General features: G+C 42.1%; 1 pseudogene; it reads left to right on the plus strand.

Moving 5' to 3' along the window:
- The first annotated feature begins 237 nt into the window (after nt 1-237).
- Nucleotides 238-22,217, plus strand: LOC128560073 (S-phase kinase-associated protein 1-like; annotated as a pseudogene).
- The last annotated feature ends 993 nt before the right edge of the window (nt 22,218-23,210 follow it).

Raw genomic sequence — 23,210 nt, forward strand, 5'->3', positions numbered from 1 at the left:
CCGGGAACACGCCCAAGGCGCCCGGACGGAGCCCGAGGGCGGGGCCGACGGAGCGGGCCCGGAGCTCGGAGCCTCTTTAACGCTCCGACAGCACAAAGCTTTCTGGGAGGAGAAGTTGCTCTGGACGTCAAGAGGGCTCTGGATGCCCTGTAGCCGTGGACTCGGCCATCCTAACCGAAAGCTAGGGTTGGGAGTGGAGGGCGCGGGGTAGGTGGGTGGGAAGGGACAGGATATGTAGACTGCAGGGAAAGTAGATGGACAGCGGCGAGGCACCCGGCAGCTTGTTAAGGGCTTCCACCCACGCGTTGACAGTCGGCTGGCGCAGTGGTAAGAGGGGGTGGGGGAGTTTGACCCCTGGATTCAGATCCCAGCCCTACTACCTGTCGCTTGTGTGACCTTGGATGAGGTGCTAACCTCTGTGTCAATTCCTTTATCTGTAAAATGGGAGTAATAGCACGTGTCAAAGGGGATGTGGTCAGATGAGATATTACATGTGAAGTTGAGAGTTTGACATAAAATTGCTATTGGGATCAGACGGTATCCCGGCCCCTCTCCCCAGACTCCTCAACTGTCTCTATTCCTGGAGAGCTCTGCACATCGCTTGGCCTCCCTTCATGGTACCCTTTCCTCCTTAAAAGAGGGTTATCACTAGCTCTACTGTTAACCCTGTTATGACTTCACATTCATTTCCCCCTTCACCACATATTAGTTTGAATCTTGAACAAATCTGTCACTTTTTTGTGCCTCAGTTTCCTCACTGTAAAATGAGACTGACAATAGTACTTCCCAGCAGCCTTTTGTGAGCCCTAATTGAGTTAATGCATGTCAACAGCCAACCCTAGGACTGGACAGGCAGGCAGTGCTCTTTGTTACCCATCTCCAAGGTTTAGCTCCAAAGCTACATCCTCTGAATTTTCACCAGTCAGAATTAATCTCTCCTGCATGTGTTCTTCCACAACTCTTTCTCCATACGCCAACATTGCAACACTTGGCCCATTCTACTTTGTTTTGTACTTGAGGATTGGTCGTCATTTGTCTATTATAAGTTCTCGAGGGCAAAGAACCAGTTTGGTTCACCTTTGTGTCTGCACCACACCCTGCACTGGGCTTGCAAATGTAGGTTTTACCAACCCTTGGGAGATGCCCAACTGAGGGTCTGCAATTGTGTAAGAACTTGAACAGAGTTGTTTTAAGGGCCTCTCCCTCCACCTAGTTTTCTCTTCTCACTCCTGGTATTGGTGTGATAAGAGATTTCAGGTTGCCCATTGGGGTCAGGGCACTTTATTAAGTTTGACCAATGTATGTTCATGTATCTAAGAAGAAGCAGATCTCTCTCTCTTTTTTTTTATTGTTGGGGATTCATTGAGGGTACAAGAAACCAGGTTACACTTATTCCTTTTGTTACGTAAAGTCCCTCTTAAAATTGTGTTTTGCCCCCAAAAGGACCCACCAAGACTCCACCCCCTCCACCCACCAAGACTCCACCCCCTTCTCTCCTTCCCTCTCTCTGCTCTTCCTTGCCCCCTCCTTTCTCTCTCTGCTCTCCTTTTCTCCCACCCCCACCGTGTCATTAATTGTCCTCCTATCAAAATTGAGTATTCTTTACTAAGAATAATGTGTTCCACTTCCATCCAGGTTAATACAAAAGCTGTAAAGTCTCCATTTTTTTTAATGGCTGAATAGTATTCCATGGTATACATATACCACAGCTTGTTAATCCATTCCTGGGTTGGTGGGCATTTAGGCTGTTTCCACATTTTGGCGACTGTAAATTGAGCTGCAATAAACAGTCTAGTGCAAGGGTCCTTACGATAAAAGGATTTTTTTTCTTCTGGGTAGATGCCCAGTAATGGGACTGCAGGATCAAATGGGAGGTCTAGCTTGAGTGCTTTGAGGTTTCTCCCTACTTCCTTCCAAAAAGGTTCTATTAGTTTGCAGTCCCACGAGCAGTGTAAAAGTGTTCCCTTCTCTCCACATCCATGCCAGCATCTGCAGTTTTGAGATTTTGTGATGTGGGCCATTCTTGCTGGGATTAGATGGTATCTCAGGGTGGTTTTGATTTGCATTTTTCTAATAAATAGGGACGATGAGCATTTTTTCATGTATTTGTTAGCCATTCGTGTGTCTTCTTTAGAGAAGGTTCTATTCATGTCTCTTGCCCATTGATACATGGGATTGTTGGCTTTTTTCATGGGGATTAATTTGAGTTCTCTATAGATCCTAGTTATCAAGCTTTTGTCTGATTGAAAATATGCAAATATATGGGCGGCGCCTGTGGGTCAAAGTGGTAGGGCGCCAGTCCCATATGCCGGAGGTGTCAGGTTCAAACCCAGCCCTGGCCAAAACCCACAAAAAAAAAAAAAAAGTGAAAATATGCAAATATCCTTTCCCATTGTGTAGCTTGTCTCTTTGCTTTCATTATTGTCTCCTTAGCTGTACAGAAACTTTTCAGTTTAATGAAGTCCCATTTGTTTATTTTTCTCCTTTTTAGTTGGGTCTTTTCCTGGTTTTGATATCACGGTGATGTTTGCTTCATAAAATGTGTTGGGGAAGATTCCTTCCTCCTCAATTTTTTGAAATAATTTCTGTAGTGCGGGAACAAGCTCTTCCTTGAAGGTTTGATAGGATTGTGGCGTGAAGCCGTCTGGACCAGGGCATTCTTTTGGTTGGAAGATTTTTTATTGTTTCTTTAATCTCAGTGCTTGAAATTGGTCTGTTCAGGAGCTCTATTTCTTCCTGGCTAAGTCTAGGTAGAGGATATGATTCCAAGTATTGATCCGTTTCCTTCACATTGTCAAATTTCTGGGCATAGAGTTTCTGGTAGTACAGAGATGATCTCTTGTATCTCTGTGGCATCAGTTGTTATTTCCCCTTTATCATTTCTGATTGCGGTTACTAGAGATTTTACTTTTCTATTTCTAGTTAGTCTGGCCAAAGGTTTATCTACTTTACTTATTTTTTCAAAAAACCAACTCCTTGTTTCATTAATTTTCTGAATGATTCTTTTGTTTTCAATTTCATTGATCTCTGATTTAAGAAGCAAATCTCTTAAAGTTGCTTTTGCTTTAAACTTTGGATAGGCTAGGATGAAGAGCAGAAAGAGAGGTGATTGCCAGGTTAGCAAGATATGGGACAGAAACCTTGTTCACAGCACTTAGTCCCTGAACAGGGGCTTCAGGGTCTTGGCTCAGTAAATGCCTGCTTCATTCAGGCTTTTCCTTAGGACCTACTAACTGTGTCATCCTGTGCTGGAGGTGTGAAGGATATGAAATGGAATACTTTTGATCAGTATGTTTATGGTCTCCTTAAGGAGATTAACTATAAACTTGTGAAACACTTAGAAACAAGAGAGAATGTACTCAAATGACGAAATTTTGAGGTGTATCTGATCTTGGAAGCTAAACAGGGTCAGATGTGGTTAGTACTTGGATGGGCGACTCCTTGGGAATACTGGGTGCTGTAGGCTTAAATATATATGTACGTATGTATACGTACATATATAGAGAGTCATTTACATATATAGAGAGATGTAAATGACTTCAAAGTTTATGTAAGAAGTGTTTTATATAGCAAAGGAGTTCCCTTCTTCAAGGGGGTACCTCCCAGAATCTTTAACAGATGATGCTCAAAAAACGTTTGTTTCTTTTTCAGTTAAATTGAAGATTTCACAATTGAAATGTGTTTTGAGGGGTCTGAATAGGAATGGGAAGAGCATTCAAACTTCTTCTCTAGCTGGGCGAGGTGGCTCACGCTTGTAACCCTAGCACTCTGGGAGGCCCAGGTGGGTGGATTGCATAACCTCACAGGTTCGAGACCAGCCTGAGCAAGAGCAAGATCCCCATCTCTAAAAATAGCCAGGCTTTGTGTCAGGCACCTGTGGTCCCAACTACTAGGGAGACTGAGGCAAGAGAATTGCTGGAGCCCAAGAGTTTGAGGTTTCTGTGAGCTATAATGCCACAGCACTCTACTGAAGGCAACAAAGGGAGAATCTGTCTCAAAAAAAAACCCATAACAAAAAACTTGTTTTCTATAATTATGTGAGTTGGGGAGTGGGCTGCCCTCACCATTTTGCAATGTGAGCTGATACAATATCTGTCAGACTGCACACTTCAAAAACATGGCTGGCTTGGCGCCTGTGGCTTAGTGGTTAGGGCACTGGCCACATACACTGGGGCTGACCGTTCGAACCTGGCCCTGGCCTCCTAAACAACAATGACAACTATAACAACAACAGCAACAACAAAAATAGTTGGGCATCATGGCAGACGCCTGTAGTCCCAGCTACTTGGGAGACTGAGGCAAGAGAATTGCTTAAGCCCAGGAGTTTGAGGTTGCTATGAATTGTGATACCAGGGTACTCTACCGAGGGAGACAAACTCTGCTCAAAGAAAAAAAAAAAGAAAGAAAACGCGGCTTTAACTCTGTAGCTTCCAGAATGGTGGAAAAGAGGGCACATTTGGGCCTGGCGGGAGACTTATAATCAATCCCTTTTGCCTTTAATGACAGCAAAAGCTACTATTTTTAAAATGATAGAGCAGAATGAGATTCGAAGGACAGACTCTTACTTAGTTTTATTTCTAGAATCCCTCTATCCAGGAATAGCCAAATGAAAAAAGTCCAAACCATTTTCTTGTAAGAATCTTTTTTTTTTTTTAGAGACAGAGTCTCACTTTATTGCCTTCAGTAGAGTGCTTTAGCGTCACAACTCACAGCAACCTCCAACTCCTGGGCTTAGGTGATTCTCTTGCCTTAGCCTCCAAGTACCTGGGACTACAGGTCCCACAATGCCCAGCTATTTTTTTGTTGCAGTTTGGCCAGGGCCAGGTTTGAACCCGCCACCCTCAGTATATGAGGCCGGTGCCCTACCCACTGAGCCACAGGCACTGCCCAGTCTTGTAAGAATCTTGAAAAGTCTAAACCGTTGTCCTGTAAGAACCTATATTTATGAAATCCTCAAATCAGTACTACTTGAAGAATGGTTTACACACTGGCACTACTGAAACTGGTGCCAGTGTGCAAACTGTTTGTTTCTGATTCAGATGAGGTAAATAAATAGAATTAAGAGTGTTTAGAAATTTTTACATATATTTTTTTTCTGGAAATGAATTTCTATTTTATTTTACAAGAGAACTGTCTTGCAACAAATTGAAAATTACAAAAAAAAAATTTGTAAAAAATTACAAAAAAAAAAAAAAGAAGAAGTTGGTTCTTCATCAGAGTTAGTTGGAGAAGCACCACCTTAAATGTTATCCTTGTGAGGTAGGCAGCATGTAAGATGACTTTCAGTGACTCCTTTCCCTTGAATGTAGTTCAGATTGGGTGACTTGATTCCAGCAAATAGAATATGGCAAAAATGAGGGGATATCATTTTTGAGATTAGGTTGCAAAAGGATGGAGTGGCTTTTGTCTTGTTTACCTCTCTCTCCATCTTTCCTACTCTCCCTCTGGGAAAGGGAAGCTGCCGTGCTGTGAGTAGTCCTGCACAGAGGCTCAGGTTGCAGGGCACTGGTGTCTCAGGCCTGGCAACAGGCACTTGAGTGAACAAAGAAGCAGATTCCTCCCTGGATGAGCTTGAAATGACTGTACCTCTAGCTGACTCCTTGATTGCAGCTTTGTGAAAGACCCTGAACCAGAGGACACGTCTACACTGACCCAGAAATGAAACTAAGATAATAAATGTTGTTTCAAAGCACTACATTTGGGGTAATTTGTTATGCAGCCACAGATAACTAATATACCCTGTGTTAGAGGTGACAACAGACAAGTTGAAGGAAAACTGAGAATGCAACTTTACTTGTGTGATGAATAACTGATGACTAGGGCAGCGCCTATAGCTCAGTGGGTAGGGTGCTGGCCACATACAACGAAGCTATTGGGTTTGAATCCAGCCCAGGCCAGTTAAACAACAATGATAAATGCAACAACAACAATAAAATAGCCCGGTATTGTGACAGACGCCTCTAATCCCTTAAGCCCAAGGGAGGCTGAGGCAAGAGAATTGCTTAAGCCCAAGAGTTTGAGGTTGCTGTGAGCTGTGATGCTACGACACTCTATGCAAGGTGAAAGCATAAGACTTTGTCTCAAAAAAAAATTTTTTTTTACTATAAAATAACATTATAGTAGTATATTCTGGTCCCTAGATGCAATTATCTGGCTTAAGCATTTAAATGTAACATTGTAACTTGCCATGAATGAAAGCATAAAAACAGTTACTCCTAGCTGGTGTGAAGTAAGCATACCATGGAAACTTCTTGTAAACATCTAAATAGAAAAAACATTTATTTATTTATTTTATTTATTTTTTTTTTTTGAGGCAGGGTCTTGCTTTGTGGCCCAGGCTGGAGTGCGGTGGCATAATCATAGCTCACTGCAGCCTCAAACTCTTGGGTTTAGGCAATCCTGCCTCAGCCCCCAAGTTGCTGGGACTACAGGCCCTCACCACCATGCCTAGCTAATTTTTCAAATTTATTTTGTAAAGATGCAGTCTCACTATGTTGCTCAGGCTGATCTCGAACTCCTGGACTCAAGGGATCCTCCTGCTTTGGGATTATAGGGGTGAGCCACCATGCCTAGCCAAAATAGAAAAATCTTTTTCTGTCTTCTGTATTTTCACACAACACTTCTGACAACCAATGTGTGTGCTTTCCATACTGAGTAGTCCTTCAGCTCTCTAAGGCCACTAACTGGGTGCCCATCAAGCCAATTCAGTTTTGATACTATCTAGATGGAGTTAGACCCCACAGGTTGAGGCTCAGTCTCAGGAGATTGCCTCCATGTCAGAGGCCAATCTCAAGTCAACCTTCAGAACATCTGACTGATGGGCTATAAATTGGGGGTTCTCATGACTCCTTGCTCAGGTTTGATAATTTGCTCAAATGGTACATAATAATGGTACATTTGTGTCAGAAACATTTACTCATGTTTATCTGTCTATTATATATGTACATATATATATATATATTTTTTTTTTTTTTTTTTTGAGACAGAATCTCACTTTGTTACCCTTGGTAAAGTGCTGTGGTGTCACAGCTCACAGCAACCTCAAACTCTTGGGCTCAAGTGATTCTCTTGCCTCAGCCTCCCGAGTAGCTGGGACTACAGGTGTCTGCCACAATGCCCAGCTACTTTTAGAGACGAGGTCTTGCTCTGGCTCAGCACCTGTGAGCTCAGGCAATTCACCTGCCTTGGCATCCCAGAGTGCTAGGATTACAGACGTGAGCCACCGTGCCTGCCTGTTTATTATAGAGGATACTATAATACAGGAGATGCACAGGGCAAGGTGTGGGGAAGGGCACAGAGCTCCCTGCCCTCCCAGGTACACCTGACTCCCAAGCACCTCCAACTGTCCAGCAGCCCAGAAGCTCTCCAAACGTTGTCCTTTGGGTTTTTTTTTTAAATGAAGGTTTCATTATATAGGCACAATGAATGACATCATTAGTGGTTGATGATTGAGCTGCATCTCTAGTCTCTTTCCTCTCCCCAGAAGTTGGGCATGGGGTAGAGGGAGTAGGATGGGGCTGAAAGTTCTCACCCTCTGATCACAAAGTCGGTTCTCCTGGCAACCAGTACCCCTCCCCTTTGAGGGCAGTCCAAAAATCACCTCATTAACATAAGCTCTGGTGTGGTTAAAAAATACTTCTTTCCCCTATATTGCTCCAGAGCTATTTCAGGAGGGGAACCAGTGATACCCCTGTCTTATTACTTAGGAAGTGACAAGGGAGCTCTGGCCAGGACCTAGAGATGAAGACCAAATGCAGTAGAACCTCCATAGTTGCCCACCTCCCTAAATTGTCAACATTCTTACATTGACCTAATTTTCATAGACTGGACATACACCACATGTACGTATCAGTGCAGTAAGCCTAGTTCCTTATGTTGACCATCTCCGTATTTTGACCAGTTTGTTACAGTCCCTTGAGTGGACAAGTTAAAGAAGTTCTACTATATATACGTTTCTCTTTATATCACAATGTCATAGCATCTATCCAAAATCAAGAAAGAAAACAGATCAAGATCTTGGAATCCATCCTCAAGTGATGAAGATCTGTGACCTTTCAGACGAAGAATTCAAAATAGCTGTCCTGAAGAAGCTCAGCGAACTTTCAGGCATCACAGAGAAGGCATTCAGAAGCCTGCCAGACAAATTTAGCAAAGACGTTGAAAATAATTTAAAAATCAACCAGAATTTTGGAACTTAAGAATTCAACTGACAAAGTGAGAAATGCATCAGAGTCTCTCTTATTTTTTTTTTTTTTTTTTATTGTTGGGGATTCATTGAGGGTACAATAAGCCAGGTTACACTGATTGCAATTGTTAGGAAAAGTCCCTCTTGCAATCATGTCTTGCCCCCATAAAGTATGACACACACCAAGGCCCCACCCACCTCCCTCCTTCCCTCTTTCTGTTCCCCCCCCATAACCATAATTGTCATTAATTGTCCTCATATCAAAATTGAGTACATAGGATTCATGCTTCTCCATTCTTGTGATGCTTTACTAAGAATAATGTCTTCCACATCCATCCAGGTTAATACGAAGGATGTAAAGTCTCCATTTTTTTTAATGGCTGAATAGTATTCCATGGTATACATATACCACAGCTTGGTAATCCATTCCTGGGTTGGTGGGCATTTAGGCTGTTTCCACATTTTGGCGACTGTAAATTGAGCTGCAATAAACAGTCTAGTACAAGTGTCCTTATGATAAAAGGATTTCTTTCCTTCTGGGTAGATGCCCAGTAATGGGATTGCAGGATCAAATGGGAGGTCTAGCTTGAGTGCTTTGAGGATTCTCCATACTTCCTTCCAGAAAGGTTGTACTAGTTTGCAGTCCCACCAGCAGTGTAAAAGTGTTCCCTTCTCTCCACATCCACGCCAGCATCTGCAGTTTTGAGATTTTGTGATGTGGGCCATTCTCACTGGGGTTAGATGATATCTCAGGGTTGTTTTGATTTGCATTTCTCTAATATATAGAGATGATGAACATTTTTTCATGTGTTTGTTAGCCATTCATCTGTCGTCTTTAGAGAAAGTTCTATTCATGTCTCTTGCCCATTGATATAAGGGATTGTTGGCTTTTTTCATGTGGATTAATTTGAGTTCTCTATAGATCCTAGTTATCAAGCTTTTGTCTGATTGAAAATATGCAAATATCCTTTCCCATTGTGTAGGTTGTCTCTTTGCTTTGGTTATTGTCTCCTTAGCTGTACAGAAGCTTTTCAGTTTAATGAAGTCCCATTTGTTTATTTTTGTTGTTGTTGCAATTGCCATGGCAGTCTTCTTCATGAAGTCTTTCCCCAGGCCAATATCTTCCAGTGTTTTTCCTATGCTTTCTTGGAGGATTTTTATTGTTTCATGCCTTAAGTTTAAGTCCTTTATCCATCTTGAATCAATTTTTGTGAGTGGGGAAAGGTGTGGGTCCAGTTTCAGTCTTTTACATGTAGACATCCAGTTCTCCCAACACCATTTATTCAATAGGGAGTCTTTCCCCCAAGGTATGTTCTTGTTTGGTTTATCAAAGATTAGGTGGTTGTAAAATGTTAGTTTCATTTCTTGGTTTTCCATTCGATTCCAAGTGTCTATGTCTCTGTTTTTGTGCCAGTACCATGCTGTCTTGAGCACTATGGCTTTGTAGTACAGACTAAAATCTGGTATGCTGATGCCCCCAGCTTTATTTTTGTTACTAAGAACTGCCTTAGCTATACGGGGTTTTTTCCGGTTCCATACAAAACGCAGAATCATTTTTTCCAAATCTTGAAAGTACAATGTTGGTATTTTGATAGGAATGGCATTGAATAGGTAGATTGCTTTGGGAAGTATGGACATTTTAACAATGTTGATTCTTCCCATCCATGAGCATGGTATGTTCTTCCATTTGTTAATATCCTCTGCTATTTCCTTTCTGAGGATTTCATAGTTTTCTTTATAGAAGTCCTTCACCTCCTTCGTTAGGTATATTCCTAGGTATTTCATTTTCTTTGAGACTATGGTGAAGGGAGTTGTGTCCTTAATCAGCTTCTCATCTTGACTGTTACTGGTGTACACAAAGGCTACTGACTTGTGGACATTGATTTTATATCCTGAAACATTACTGTATTTTTTGATGACTTCTAGGAGTCTTGTGGTTGAGTCTTTGGGGTTCTCTAAGTATAAGATCATGTCGTCAGCAAAGAGGGAGAGTTTGACCTCCTCTGCTCCCATTTGGATTCCCTTTATTTCCTTGTCTTGCCTAATTGTATTGGCTAGAACTTCCAGCACTATGTTGAATAGTAAAGGTGACAGAGGACAACCTTGTCTGGTTCCAGTTCTAAGAGGAAAAGCTTTCAGTTTTACTCCATTCAGTAAAATCTTGGCTGTGGGTTTGTCATAGATAGCTTCAATCAGTTTTAGAAATGTGCCACCTATGCCTATACTCTTCAGAGTTCTAATTAGAAAAGGATGCTGGATTTTATCAAATGCTTTTTCTGCATCTATTGAGAGGATCATGTGATCTTTATTTTTGCCTCTGTTAATATGGTGGATAACGTTTATAGACTTGCGTATGTTAAACCAGCCTTGCATCCCTGCATCAGAGTCTCTTAATAGCAAAGTTGACCAAGTAGTAGAGAGAACCAGTGAGCTTGAAAATAGCTTACTTGAAAATACACAGTCAGAAGAGAAAAAAAAAAGAATAAGTAAGAATGAAGCATGCTTACAAGGTCTAGAAAAATAGCCTCAAAAGAGCAAATCTAAGAGTTATTAGCCTTGAAAAGGAGATAGATTGTGGTGAAACATTTATTCAAAGATCTTGGCATCTTCTGTTTAGAAAATTTCTGTTGATATTAGCCACAGGAAATTAAAATTTATTCTAGAAATCCTAGGATTAAGCAAAATAGCCTATTAAAGTCCAAGGCATAAATTAAGATATAAGTTACATTCAAAAAGGACTAGTCTCTAAGATTTAAATGACTTGGTAGTTATTGAGACATTTTGCCAAAAGTTTCTGTAAAAGAGAATAGGCTCAGGAATGGCCTCGTTTGCTGTCAGGTAGCAATCTAAGTCGTGATGAATCAACTGATACTTGACAAAGAGAATGAGTCTGTGCTTTTTTTCTTCATGGTCTGTAGTCTTCAGAAAAGTGGACTTTAAAGTTGCTTTGGACGTTATGGTAACAATGATCACCATGTGTGTGCTCAAGTACAGCACTCACAATAGTGGCTCCAAAGAACTAAATCCTGCTCCATGCGGGGGCCTCTTTCTGCATTTACTCCTCATAGCAACTCTATGAAGTAGGTATCACTTCTGTTTTATTATTTTATTTTATTTGAGACAGGGTCTTTGTTACCCTCAGTGGAGTACTGTGGCATCCCTGCTCACAGCAACCTCAAACTGTTGGGCATAAGCAATTCTTTTGCCTCAACCTCCCAAGTAGCTGGGACTACAGGCACCTGCCACATCACCTGACTATTTTTAGAGATGATGTCTTGCTCTGGCTCAGGCAATCCACCCGCCTCGGCCTCCCAAGTGCTAGGATTCTAGGTGTAAGCCACTGCACCTGGCCCAGCACGTCTGTTTTATATTGTCTAGATGTGGAGACGAGGCTCAAGGACATGCCGCCCTCTACCTAAAAAATTGGTCTTCAGTAGATGGCAGAGTCAGAATTCAAACCCACAATCTGTCAACTCTCTACTGCTGTCCTCTCCTCTGCACTGTTTTGCTTGTTTATTCATTACTCATCCTCATCCTCCTGTAAGAGAATGCCCTTCTTTAGTTAATTCATTCTTTCCATAGCTTTTGAAAGTTGAAAATGGCTAAAATTTTTTCTGCAAAGTTTCAGAAGAAGTGAAGTATTGGTTTTGTCCCTCTGTATGATGCCTCTCTTTTTTGGTCTTTAATTTTATTCATTTTATTTCATCATTATTCATTATATTATTCATTCATTTATTTCATTCATTTTCATTTTATGAGACAGAGTTCTTACTATGTCGCCCTCAATAGAGTGCTGTGGCGTCACAGACTCTTTCCTTACTGTGTCTCTGTCCTCCTCTAGATCCTCAGGGTCCTCTCCATTCAGCTGGTGGAGTGAGAGAAGAACCATACAGGGATTTTATGGGCCAGACCTGAGAGTGGTGCTCTCATTCACACTCCCCGGGCCAGAACTCAGCTGTGTGGCTACACCTGACTGCAAGGGAGGCTGCATGGTGGCCTAACTGTGCCAAGACCAGAAGGAGAGCATGGATAGCTATCTTTGCCACATTTGGTGAGCCACTGTCCCTTGTCTTTATTCTGTATGCCATTCATTCAAAAACCACTTATTCAGCACCTACTGAGTATCTCGCTCCTTTTGACTGAAAACATTCTTCTAGGGCTAGCTCAGTGGGTAGAGTGCTGGCTACACACTGAGGCTGGTGGGTTCAAACCCTGCCCGGGCCAGCTAAAACAGCAATGACAACTGCAATAAAAAAAGCAGCCGGGCATTGTGGCAGGTGCTGGTAGTCCCAGCAACTTGGGAGGCTGAGGCAAGAGAATCACTTAAGCCCAAGAGTTTGAGGTTGCTGTGAGCTGTGACGCCACAGCACTCTACTGAGGGTGACAGCTTGAGACTTTGTCTCAAAATAAATAAATAAATAAATAAAACGAATAAAAAAAAATTCTTCTAGTCCCTCATAGTGAACTAATATACTAATGCACATCTAGAGTGGCTTGTTCATGGTAGAGCAGCACTTTACAGTCTAGGTGTTTAGGAACTGCTATCTGGTGAGAATGGTCAAAGTAAGTGGCACATATCATGGGAAGAGCTTGGGACTTCTGGGTCGAGTTCTAGTTTGGCCCAAGCAAGTCATTTTAGAAAAGATGCCCACATCTCTGGACCTCGAAGCCTCCCAGGTGCACAGTGAAGACTTGAACTGGACAGTTTTCTAAGTTCTGAAACACTTAAAAATACTCACTGAAAACAACTGAGGAATTATTTAGATTATGACCAAACTCCAGTGTTTTTGCTTAACTATGTGTCCTTCAGCACCACTACATGGCTTGGGAAAAGAAAGCAAAACGTAGTATATCCTACTCTGGGTTCAGTCTCCATCCAGAAGAAGACTCTGACTTCGGCAGCGCCCATAGCTCAGTGGGTAGGGCGCCGGTCACAGACACAGGTGCTGGCGGGTTCGAACCCGGCCTGGGCCAGCTAAAATCAACAATGACAACTACAACAACAACAACAACAAAAATAGCCCAGCGTTGTGGCCCAACTACTTGGGAGGCTGAGGCAAGAGAATCACTTCAGCCCAAGAATCTGAGGTTGCTGTGAGCTGTGACTGCACAGCACTCTACTAAGGGCAACATACTCTGTCTCAAAAAAAAGAAAAAAAGAAGACTCTGACTTCGTGATGCATCTAATTTCTTTGTCAGTACATGTACCTGCCAATGACATTTTGAAAGTCTAAGACTCATATTGATTTGCATTCTCTAACCTCACTCCTATTTGATGGCGGGACAGCAGCACATAAGTAAATTGGATGGCAGGCAAAGTCCACAATTATCTGCAAAAATACCCATAACTGGGAATTAATATAAGCATGGTTTGCAGAAGCCCAGTTTATTGCTCCCTTGCTAGAAGAAACTTTAATTTTGAGGCCACTGTTCCTGATCATTATTTAATAGAATACATGGGTTTTTATTACCTGAACTGACCATTAGACAAGTACCTGAATTCTTTCATTAGTTTAATATCTTCCTTAAGCACATTTATATTTTTGGTAGTAGCTATAATGCTCTTTTTAGTAATTTATATCAAATAACCCCTTTTCAACAGTTTCTTGGACTTTTTTGGTTTTCTCTAATTCCTAATTTTATTGTGCTGTATTCTGGAACCTCTATTTTTTCTTTCTTTTTTTTTTAAGACAGAACCTCAAGCTGTCACCCTGGGTAGAGTGCTGTGGCATCATAGCTCACAGCAACTTCCAACTCCTGGGCTCAAGCGATTTTCCTGCCTCCACCTCCCAAGTATCTGGGATTAAAGGCACGTGCCACAAATCCTGGCTTTTTTTTTTTTTTTTTTTGCAGCCATCGTTGTTTGATGGACCCAGGCCGGATTTGAACCCGCCAGCTCAGGTGTATGTGGCTGGTGCCTTAGCCACTTGAGCCACAGGCGCTGAGCCACCTCTATTTTTTCTTAACTAGGCAGAAGCTTTCTGATAGTCAGAAGGCACTTTCCTCAGCTGTCTATGTCCACTTCTAAGCTCTTCTGGCCTCTGCCTGCCTTCTACCTACCTCCTTAAGAGGTCAATACTAGCTAGAGTTTTACTTTGCTGAATAAATGTGTCTATTATATTGTAGTGGGTTAAAGAGTGCTCCCCCCAAAATTCTCATCCACCCCAAGCTCAGAATGTGTCCTTATTTGGAAACAGAGTCTTTGCAGATATAAGTAAGGTAAAAATTGAGATGAGGCCCTAAATCGGAGAGTATCTCATAAGAAACAGAAAGGGACACACCAGAGAAGTGGACAATGTGAAGACACAGGCAGAGATTGGAGTGGTTATGCCACAGGCCCAGGAATGCCAAGAGCTGAGGGAGGCAAGAAGGTGTCCTTCCCTAGAGCTTTTGAGGGAGCATGGTCCTGCCAGGTCCTTGATTTCAGACCTCTGGTCCCCAGAACCGTGAGAGAATATATTTCTTTTGTCTGAAGACATCAAGGTCATGGTCATTTGTTATGGCATTCCAGGGAAACTAGTAGATTTTTTTTTATTGTATTTTCTTTTCCTTTTTGTTTTGTTCTTGTTGTCCTATAAGAACTATTTTTATGGGATATTATTTAGCCAAAAAAAGGAAATTCTTTTTTTTGCCACAACGGAGTAACTCTGGAAGATGTTACGCTAAGTGAAATAAGCCAGACAAAGAAAGACAAATACTGTATGATCTTACTTATGTGTGGAATCTGAAGAAAAAAGTCAGACTCATAGAAGCAGGGAGTGTAATCATGGTTGCCAGGAGCTGGAAGGTGGGGGAAATGGGGAAATGTTGGTTGAAGTGTATAAACTTTGTTAAAAAGCAATTAAGTTCTGGGGATCTAATGTACAACGTGGTGATAGTAGTTAATAATATTGTTATCTATACTTGAAATTTGCAAAGAGAGTAGATTTTAAGTGTCCTTACCACAATACACACACACACTACATCCCCAAGTAGTAACTAATTGTGGTAATGGAGGTGTTCATTAACCTGATGTGACAATCATTTTATACTGTATTCGTATGCCACATCATCACAATGTACACCTTGAATATTTACACTTTTTATTTGTCAGTTATACCTCAGTAAAGCTGGGGTGGATGGTGAAGGAAGTCTTCCTTCCTTGAGTAAAACCTGGGGCATGCTGGGTGCTGCTGAGTTTGAGATGGCCTTGGGGCAAAGGTATAGGAGGGAGCGTTGCTGAAACAGGGAGCCAGGGCCCTGGCACTGAAGGAGCACCTACCAGTCCTCAAGGCGGAGTGTGGACACAGAGGAGGTTTGTCTTATGGGCAGTGGCTTGTCTGAGAAGCCCATCTGAGTCCTTTACTCCTATGGTTCCCAGTCCCAGGACTGGTACTGGTCCATGGCCTGTTAGGAACTAGGCTGCACAGCAGGAGGTGAGCGGCAAGGACGCTTCATCTATGTTTACAGCAGCTTGCCGTCACTAGCATCACTGCCCCGGCTCTGCCTCCTGCCACATCAGCAGTGGCATTAGATTATCATGGGAGCAGAAACCCTACTGTAAACTGTGCATGCGAGGGATCTAGGTTGTGAGCTCCTTATGAGAATCCAACATTCCCCTCCATCCATCCTTAGAAAATTTTTCTTCTGTGAAACCAGTCCCTGGTGCCAAAAAGGTTGGCTTTACTCTGTCCCTGTCCTGCCTTGAGGCTTGCTCTGTACTGATCCTTATTTCATTCTTTTGTCCCACCCACAGCAAATCCCCAGAAAAATGCTACCTCAGCTTATAAGAGAAGCTGATTAAAAGTTATCTGTGACTTACATTTTACAACCTGAAAATAACTTTAGTTGCCCCCTGAATTACAGAAGTAATATATGCACATTGTAAAACAGCAATTGATTCTATAGAAAGGAAGCAAGAACTTAAAATTACCTAGAAGTCTACCACCCAAAGGTAATTTTTTTCTATGTAATGTACACATATGCATATATGTTATTTTATAAAAATAATTTCTATGGTAATTTCTATATTAATTATATAATTTTATAAAGACAATTTTTTTTTTTTTTTATCAGACTGCTTTTCTTTTTTGAGACAGAGTCTCAAGCTGTTGCCCTGGGTAGAATGCTGTGGCGTCACAGCTCACAGCAATCTCAAACTCTTGGGCTTAAGCGATTCTCTTGCCTCAGCCTCCCAGGTAGCTGGGACTACAGGAGCCTGCCACAATGCCCAGCTATTTGTTGTTGTCATTGTTGTTGTTGCCATTGTTGTTTAGCAGGCCTGGGTTGGGTTTAAACCCACCAGCCTTAGTGTATGTGGCTGGCACCCTACCCACTGAGCTATGGGTGCCGGCCTGCCTTTTTTCTTTTTTTTTAAGATAGTATATCATTTTGTTGCCCTCTGTAGAGTGCTATGATGTCATAGTTCACAGCAACCTTAAACTCTTGGGATCAAGCAATTCTCTTGCCTCAGCCTCCCGAGTAGCTGGGACTACAGGCACCTGCCCCAATGCCCGACTATTTTTTAGAGACAGGGTCTTGTTCTGTCTCAGGCTGGTCTTAAACTCCTGAGCTCAGGTAATCAACCTGAGGCAGCCTCCCAGAGTGCTAGGAGTACAGGCATGAGCCACTGTAATCTGCCCATCAGGTTGCTTTTTGTAACTGCTTTTTGAAAAACTACTTAGATTGAGTCCATATAAACAAATACAGCTCTACATTGTCATCTTTATGGGCTGCAAAGTACTCAATAATGTGTGTATAACTTGATTTAGCTAAACAATTTGCTACTAATAAATGTTTGCATTATCCATTTTTTTTGCGATTATAAACAACTCTGTGTTTAATTTTGGTTATACATATTTTGGGGTACACATCTGATTTTTATACAATGTAAACTTCCCCAAATTTCTGAGTCAAAGAATATAAACTTTGGGGGGAGGGTTAGATGTATTCTGCCAAAAGCTGCCCAGAAAGGACCACATGTGGTTATTAATGGTACCTTTTTGAAAATAGAATATTCTAATTTTGAATTGCAGTAAATATTCTCTGCTTATCTTGCTAAAATTTACTGTTACTAAAACCTAGATTAAAAAGGATCTTTTTTTTTTTTTTTTTGAGACAGTCTCAAGCTGTCACCCTGTGTAGAGTACCATGGCATAATAGCTCACAGCAACCTCCACCTCTTGGGCTCAAGCTATCCTCTTGCCTCAGTTTTTTTTCTATTTTCAGTAGAGATGGGGTCTTGCTTTGGCTCAGGCTGGTCTTGAACTCGTGAGCTCAAGCAGTCCACCCACCTCAGCCTCCCAGAGCGCTAGGATTACAGGTGTGAGCCACCTTGCCTGGCCAAAAAGGATCTTTTAAAGAAAGTTTCATCTAGTAATTTCAATTTTTTTTTTTTTTGTAGAGACAGAGTCTCACTTTATGGCCCTCGGTAGAGTGCCGTGGCCTCACACAGCTCACAGCAACCTCCAACTCCTGGGCTTAAGCGATTCTCTTGCCTCAGCCTCCCGAGTAGCTGGGACTACAGGCGCCCGCCACAACGCCCGACTATTTTTTGATTGCAGTTTGGCCGGGGCCGGGCTTGAACCCGCCACCCTCGGTATATGGGGCCGGCACCCTACCGACCGAGCCACAGGCGCCGCCCAATTTCAATTTTTTTTTCTGTTTTCTTATGTTTTTCTTCTGTTTTCTCCTCTCTGCCTTTCTATCCTGTCTCATTTGTCTGAAAGTGCTTTGTGATCACAATGTTCCAGTATTATTTACTACTTTGTGATTTTTACAAGCACCAGTTGACTGTGAACATTATTCTGTATGATGTATGTCCTTTTGTAATTCAGTGGTAAGTGAATTTCCCCACTTCTATTGAGTTATATCTCTCTAAACCATTAAGATTGAAGAAAGGGAGAGTTAGGAAGAAACAGGATCTGGATCTGCTTCCCGCTAAAATGTCAATATTTGTTAAAACAAAGAGTACCTCCAGTGGAGTGCCATCTGTCGTTGTCTTTGAGGGCCTGCCTGAACATCTTTTCCCTGCCAAGAGACGATTATTTGGCATAACTGAAGTGGAAACTCGGCACTGTGGTCTACAGATCAGAAAATGGCTTATGTAAACAGATGCCTTGCTATATGAAAACTGGAAGTATAGAAATGTGTTTCATTTTTGAAACTATAAATTAGGAACTATTTACTTCACTAAAGTATTTCCCGTAAGAATTATTTATTTATTTATTTATTTATTTATTTATTTTTGAGATAGAGTCTCAAGCTGTTGCCCTAGGTAGAGTGCCATGGCATCACCATAGCTCACAGCAACTACAACTCTTGGGCTCCAGCGATCCTCTTGCCTCACTTTTTTTTTTTTTTTTTTGTATTTTTAGTAGAGACAGGGTCTCTCTCTCTCTTGCTCAGACTGGTCTGGAACCCATGAGCTCAAGCAATCCACCTGCCTTGGCCTCCCAGAGTGCTAGGATTGCAGGTGTGAGCCACCATGCCCGGCCCTGTAAGAATTTTTTAATCAGCAGGATTACCTAGTTGATCTAAACATTCAGACCATTCATAGATCATTTTGTTGTATAGCTTTTAGGAAGTGAGCAGTTGGTCAGGTGAGACATGAGTCCCTTCTCATAGTTTTATTTCAACCTTGCTGCCTCTGAAGCAAATAAACTCACTACTTTCTCCTAATACAAATGGAAATTATGTTCTGTTGCAGTTTTCAGGCCAAAGGGTAGTATACAAAGTCTAGCATGTGAGAGTTGCAGTCCCCAGCTCTATGCTGGTACCTCATCCCATTACCAATAGCCTTTCTTTTAGGAGGCCATTTGTCCTCCTTCTGAGTATGGTCAGCTACCTGGCCTGAGTACCGAAGAGAGTCTTAGTTACCTAGATTTCTTTGGAGAAAATTCAGAATCCTTCCAACAGCAACCTGAAGAGTAATTCAAGAGGTCATCCTGGGCTTGAGTTGTGAAAGTTGATCATAGAAATTGGATCATTTTTGTCATACCCAACTAAAATACACCAGAGGGGGAAAAAACTCTCAGGGCACATAACATTGGTCTAAGAATGTACATCTCTGAAAGCCTGGCTGCTGAAACTGCCTGCTATAACCCCAAACCAGTTTTATACAATAGCTGCTGAAATAACCTACTAAGACTCTAGCACTAGTTTTACCCATTGTTGTCACTTACCCATCAAAACTTTCCAGTTCCCCGAAATCTTACTACAAACTTTCTCATAAAGCACTACATAGATTGGGTACACTGGTTCACACCTGTAATCTTGACACTCTGGTAGGCTGAGGTGGGAGGATTGCTTGAGCTCAGGAATTAGAGACCAGCCTCAGCAACAGACAGACCCTCTCTCTACTAAAAATAGAAAAATTAGCCCAGCATTGTGGTGGGTGCCTGTAGCTCCAGCTACTCAGGAGGCTGAGGCAGAAGGATCCTTCCACTCAGGAGTTTGAGGTTGCTGTGAGCAAAGCTGATGCCACAGCACACTAACCTGAACAACAGAGTGAGAGTGTGCCTCAAAAAAAAAAAAAAGAAAAAAAGCACTACATGGTATTTCTCTCTCTTTTTAAAAAAATAAAACCTCTAACCTTCTCTTTGTTCTTTAGACATCCTCAAGACCACCTAGTCTGCCTTTATGCCCCAAACTCCAATTCTTTCTTCCAAAATAAAATGTTTTAATTTCAGAGATTTATCTCTGTATTTTATTTGACTTCAGCAGAGTGAACTACTTCAGAATACACTGGACAGCTTTCAGAGCCCATTTCTCCTCCCACAGTGCATTGCTTAGTGGGATGTTTGCCATACAGAATGTCTATCCATCTGTGTCTCATCCACTTCTCCCAGAAAATGAATTAATTTTGGATCTTCAAACCATCTGTAGACTCTGACTCAACAGCACTCTTACAACCCTAAAACACTCTATCCAGCTATGTCATTCCTTCCAAGTTTATTTCTAAAAGATACTGCCTCCCCTCATTTAGACCTTCACCTTATCTCCCTCTTCCCAAGATAGGAACAGTTAGCACAGCCTCAATCAGGGTTCTAGGCTAATTACTCCAGTTTTCCCTCCATTGGGTGCAACAGCCCCAGGGTGTGCATCTCCCTCACTGCAAAGCATTCAGCTGCTCTGCAAACATCTTAGCCCAGTTTACTTAGATCCAGCTAATCTTAGGATCTTAGCCACCATTGGAATACACAATTCCAGCCTCCAAAGATACACGAGCATGTTTTCCAAATAGGCTTTTCATGTAGGCTAAATTAATTAATTGATTCAAAATATTTAAAGAGCACCTGCTAAATATCAGGCATTGTTCTGAGAATATTATTAATGTGAATAAGACAAAGCCCCAAATCTAATGAGACTTGCAATTTATTTGACAGAGACAGATATTAAACAAAGAATTTGTTGGGGAATAATAAGAGCTAAAAAGAAAAATAAAGCAGGGAGGAAAAGATGAGGCAAAGGGGAGTGATGGTATGTACATGGCACACACCACATGTGTGTTACACAGGGAGGTGGGCAGGGAAAGTCTTACCTGAAGAAGGGAGAAAGTCGCACAGTTATCTGCGGGAAAGAAAATTCCAGGTAGTGTGGATAGCAAGTTCAATTGCCCTGAGGCAGGGGAGTACTATCTCAAGAAACAGTGCAGAGGCCAGTGTATGAGGGAGCAGGGTCATGTACCAAAGCATATTGAACATCATAGACTATGGTAAAGAATTTAGGGTGGCACCTGTGGCTCAGCGTGTAGTGCACCGGCCCCATATATTGAGGGCGGCGTGTTCAAACCTGGCCCCGGCCAAACTGCAACAAAAAATAGCCGGGTGTTGTGGCCGGTGCCTGTAATCCCAGCTACTTGGGAGGCTGAGGCAAGAGAATTGCCTAAGCCCAAGAGCTGGAGGTTGCTGTGAGCTGTGATGCCGTAGTACTCTACCAAGGGCAGCAAAGTGAAACTGTTTCTGAAAAAAAAAAAAGGAAGAATTTGTATTTTACTCCGACAGGTATGGGAAGCTATTAGAGGATTTTGACAACAAATTAATACATGCAAAACACAGTACGCTGCACACATTAAGTACTCAAAAAATCTTAGCTTTTATTTTTACTTTCCTTAACTGTACAGGAGATCTCCATTCTGTTTTATAAGAGTGAAGTTTTTCAGTGGTCTTCTTCTCTGACTTTTTCTATTCCTTCTTCTTCTTTGTCCTTTCTTTTTTTTTTTTTTTTTGGCCAAAGCCATAGGATAAGAGCATCATCTTTTTCTTCTTGTGCTCTCATCAGCCACTGCACAGCCACCTTTTTGAAACCCATACCTTCAATTAAGTTGCAGAGTTCTGATGAAGAGATATGTGAAGTTGATGAGGAAATTGCCAAATACTCTGTGACTATCAAGACCATGTTGGAAGGTTTGTGAACAGATGATGCAGGAGATGATGCCCCAGTTTTTCTGCCAATTGTTAATGCAGCAATATTTAGGAACTGTCATTCAGAGTTGTGCCCACCGCAAGGACGACCCCTTCTCCTCCTTTGAGGATAATGGGAACAAAGAAAATCAAACATATGGTAATCCCTGTTGGTGACCAAGAATTCCTGAAAGTTGACCAAAGAACATTTTTTGAACTTACTCTGGCTGCAAACTGCTTAGGCGTTAAAGGTTTGCTAGATGCCACAGGCAAGGCTGTTGCCAACATGGTCACGGGGAAAACTGCTGAGATCAGCAAGACCTTTGAAAGCAAAAACGACTTCACTGAGAAGGAGGAAGCCCATGTACATGAAGAGAACCCGTGGTGTGAAGGGAAGTGAGATGCTTCGCCTGACACTGTAACACTATAAGGATTCTTCCAAACACTAGTAGCTCTTCTGTTCATAACTGTTAATATTAGACAGACAGCAGACAACCGCAGCAGCAATCCATCATATTAGCAGAATTGTCCTCATTGCATGTGTAGTTTGAGTACAGATTCCAAACCTATGGTTGATTTTCTTCTAATATGATCAAAAGTTTCTTTTTTCTTTGCTCCAAATAAAACTGAGCTGTGGGTTCTCTACAGAAAGTGGCATGTTGGGCTTTCTCTCTCTTTTGTTATAAAGCAATTTCTGCCTAGTTTATTGTCTAATTAACTTTGGTGACCTTTTAAAAGGTGGCATTGTACATAAAACAACTTACAAAAAGTTTTCTGAAGTAGAATTATTCTATTTCAGAAATATGAATATTATCTTAATTCATGAGTTGGAAACTGGAGAAAGACTGCTTGCAGTGAACATTCTGAGTGGGGATATAGGAACAACTTTCAGCTTCTTACAGTTAAGATGTACCCCTGGTGGGCGGCACCTGTGGCTCAAGGAGTAGGGTGCTGCCCCATATATCGGGGGTAGCAGGTTCAAGCCCGGCCCTGGACAAAAACTGCAAAAAAAAAAAAAAAAATTGTACCACTGGTATTGATTAGTCGGTATATAGCAGGACTACTTTAGTTGGGTTGGAGGATTAAAAAAATTTTTTTTCATTTTCTTGGCTTTGAATAGATTGCCTAGAGACCCAGTTACTTTCTAGTTTGTGGAGGTTTTGGGGGGGGAGAAATCTAACTGGACAGTTTGTTAGCTTTTCGATTTTAAAAGATACTTAATGGCTAGGCGTGGTAGCTCATGCCTGTAATCCCAGCACTCTGGGAGTCTGAGGTGGGTGGATTGCCTGAGCTCTCGGGTCCGAGACCAGCCTGAGCAAGAGCAAGACCCATCTCTAAAAATAGCTGGGCATTGTGGTGGGTACCTGTTGTCCCATCTACTCTGGAGGCTGAGGCAAGAGAATGGTCTGATCCCAAGAGTTGAGGTTGCTGTGAGCTATGACATCACAGCTCTCTACCGAGGGCGACAAAGTGAGACCCTGTCTCAAAAAAAAAGATACTTGGGCGGTGCCTGTGGCTCAGTGAGTAGGGCGCCGGCCCCATATGCCGAGGGTGGCGGGTTCAAACCTCAGCCCCGGCCAATACTGCAACCAAAAAATAGCCGGGCGTTGTGGCGGGCGCCTGTAGTCCCAGCTACTCCGGAG

Source organism: Nycticebus coucang, chromosome 11, assembly GCF_027406575.1.
Source record: "Nycticebus coucang isolate mNycCou1 chromosome 11, mNycCou1.pri, whole genome shotgun sequence".
NCBI lineage: Eukaryota > Metazoa > Chordata > Mammalia > Primates > Lorisidae > Nycticebus > Nycticebus coucang.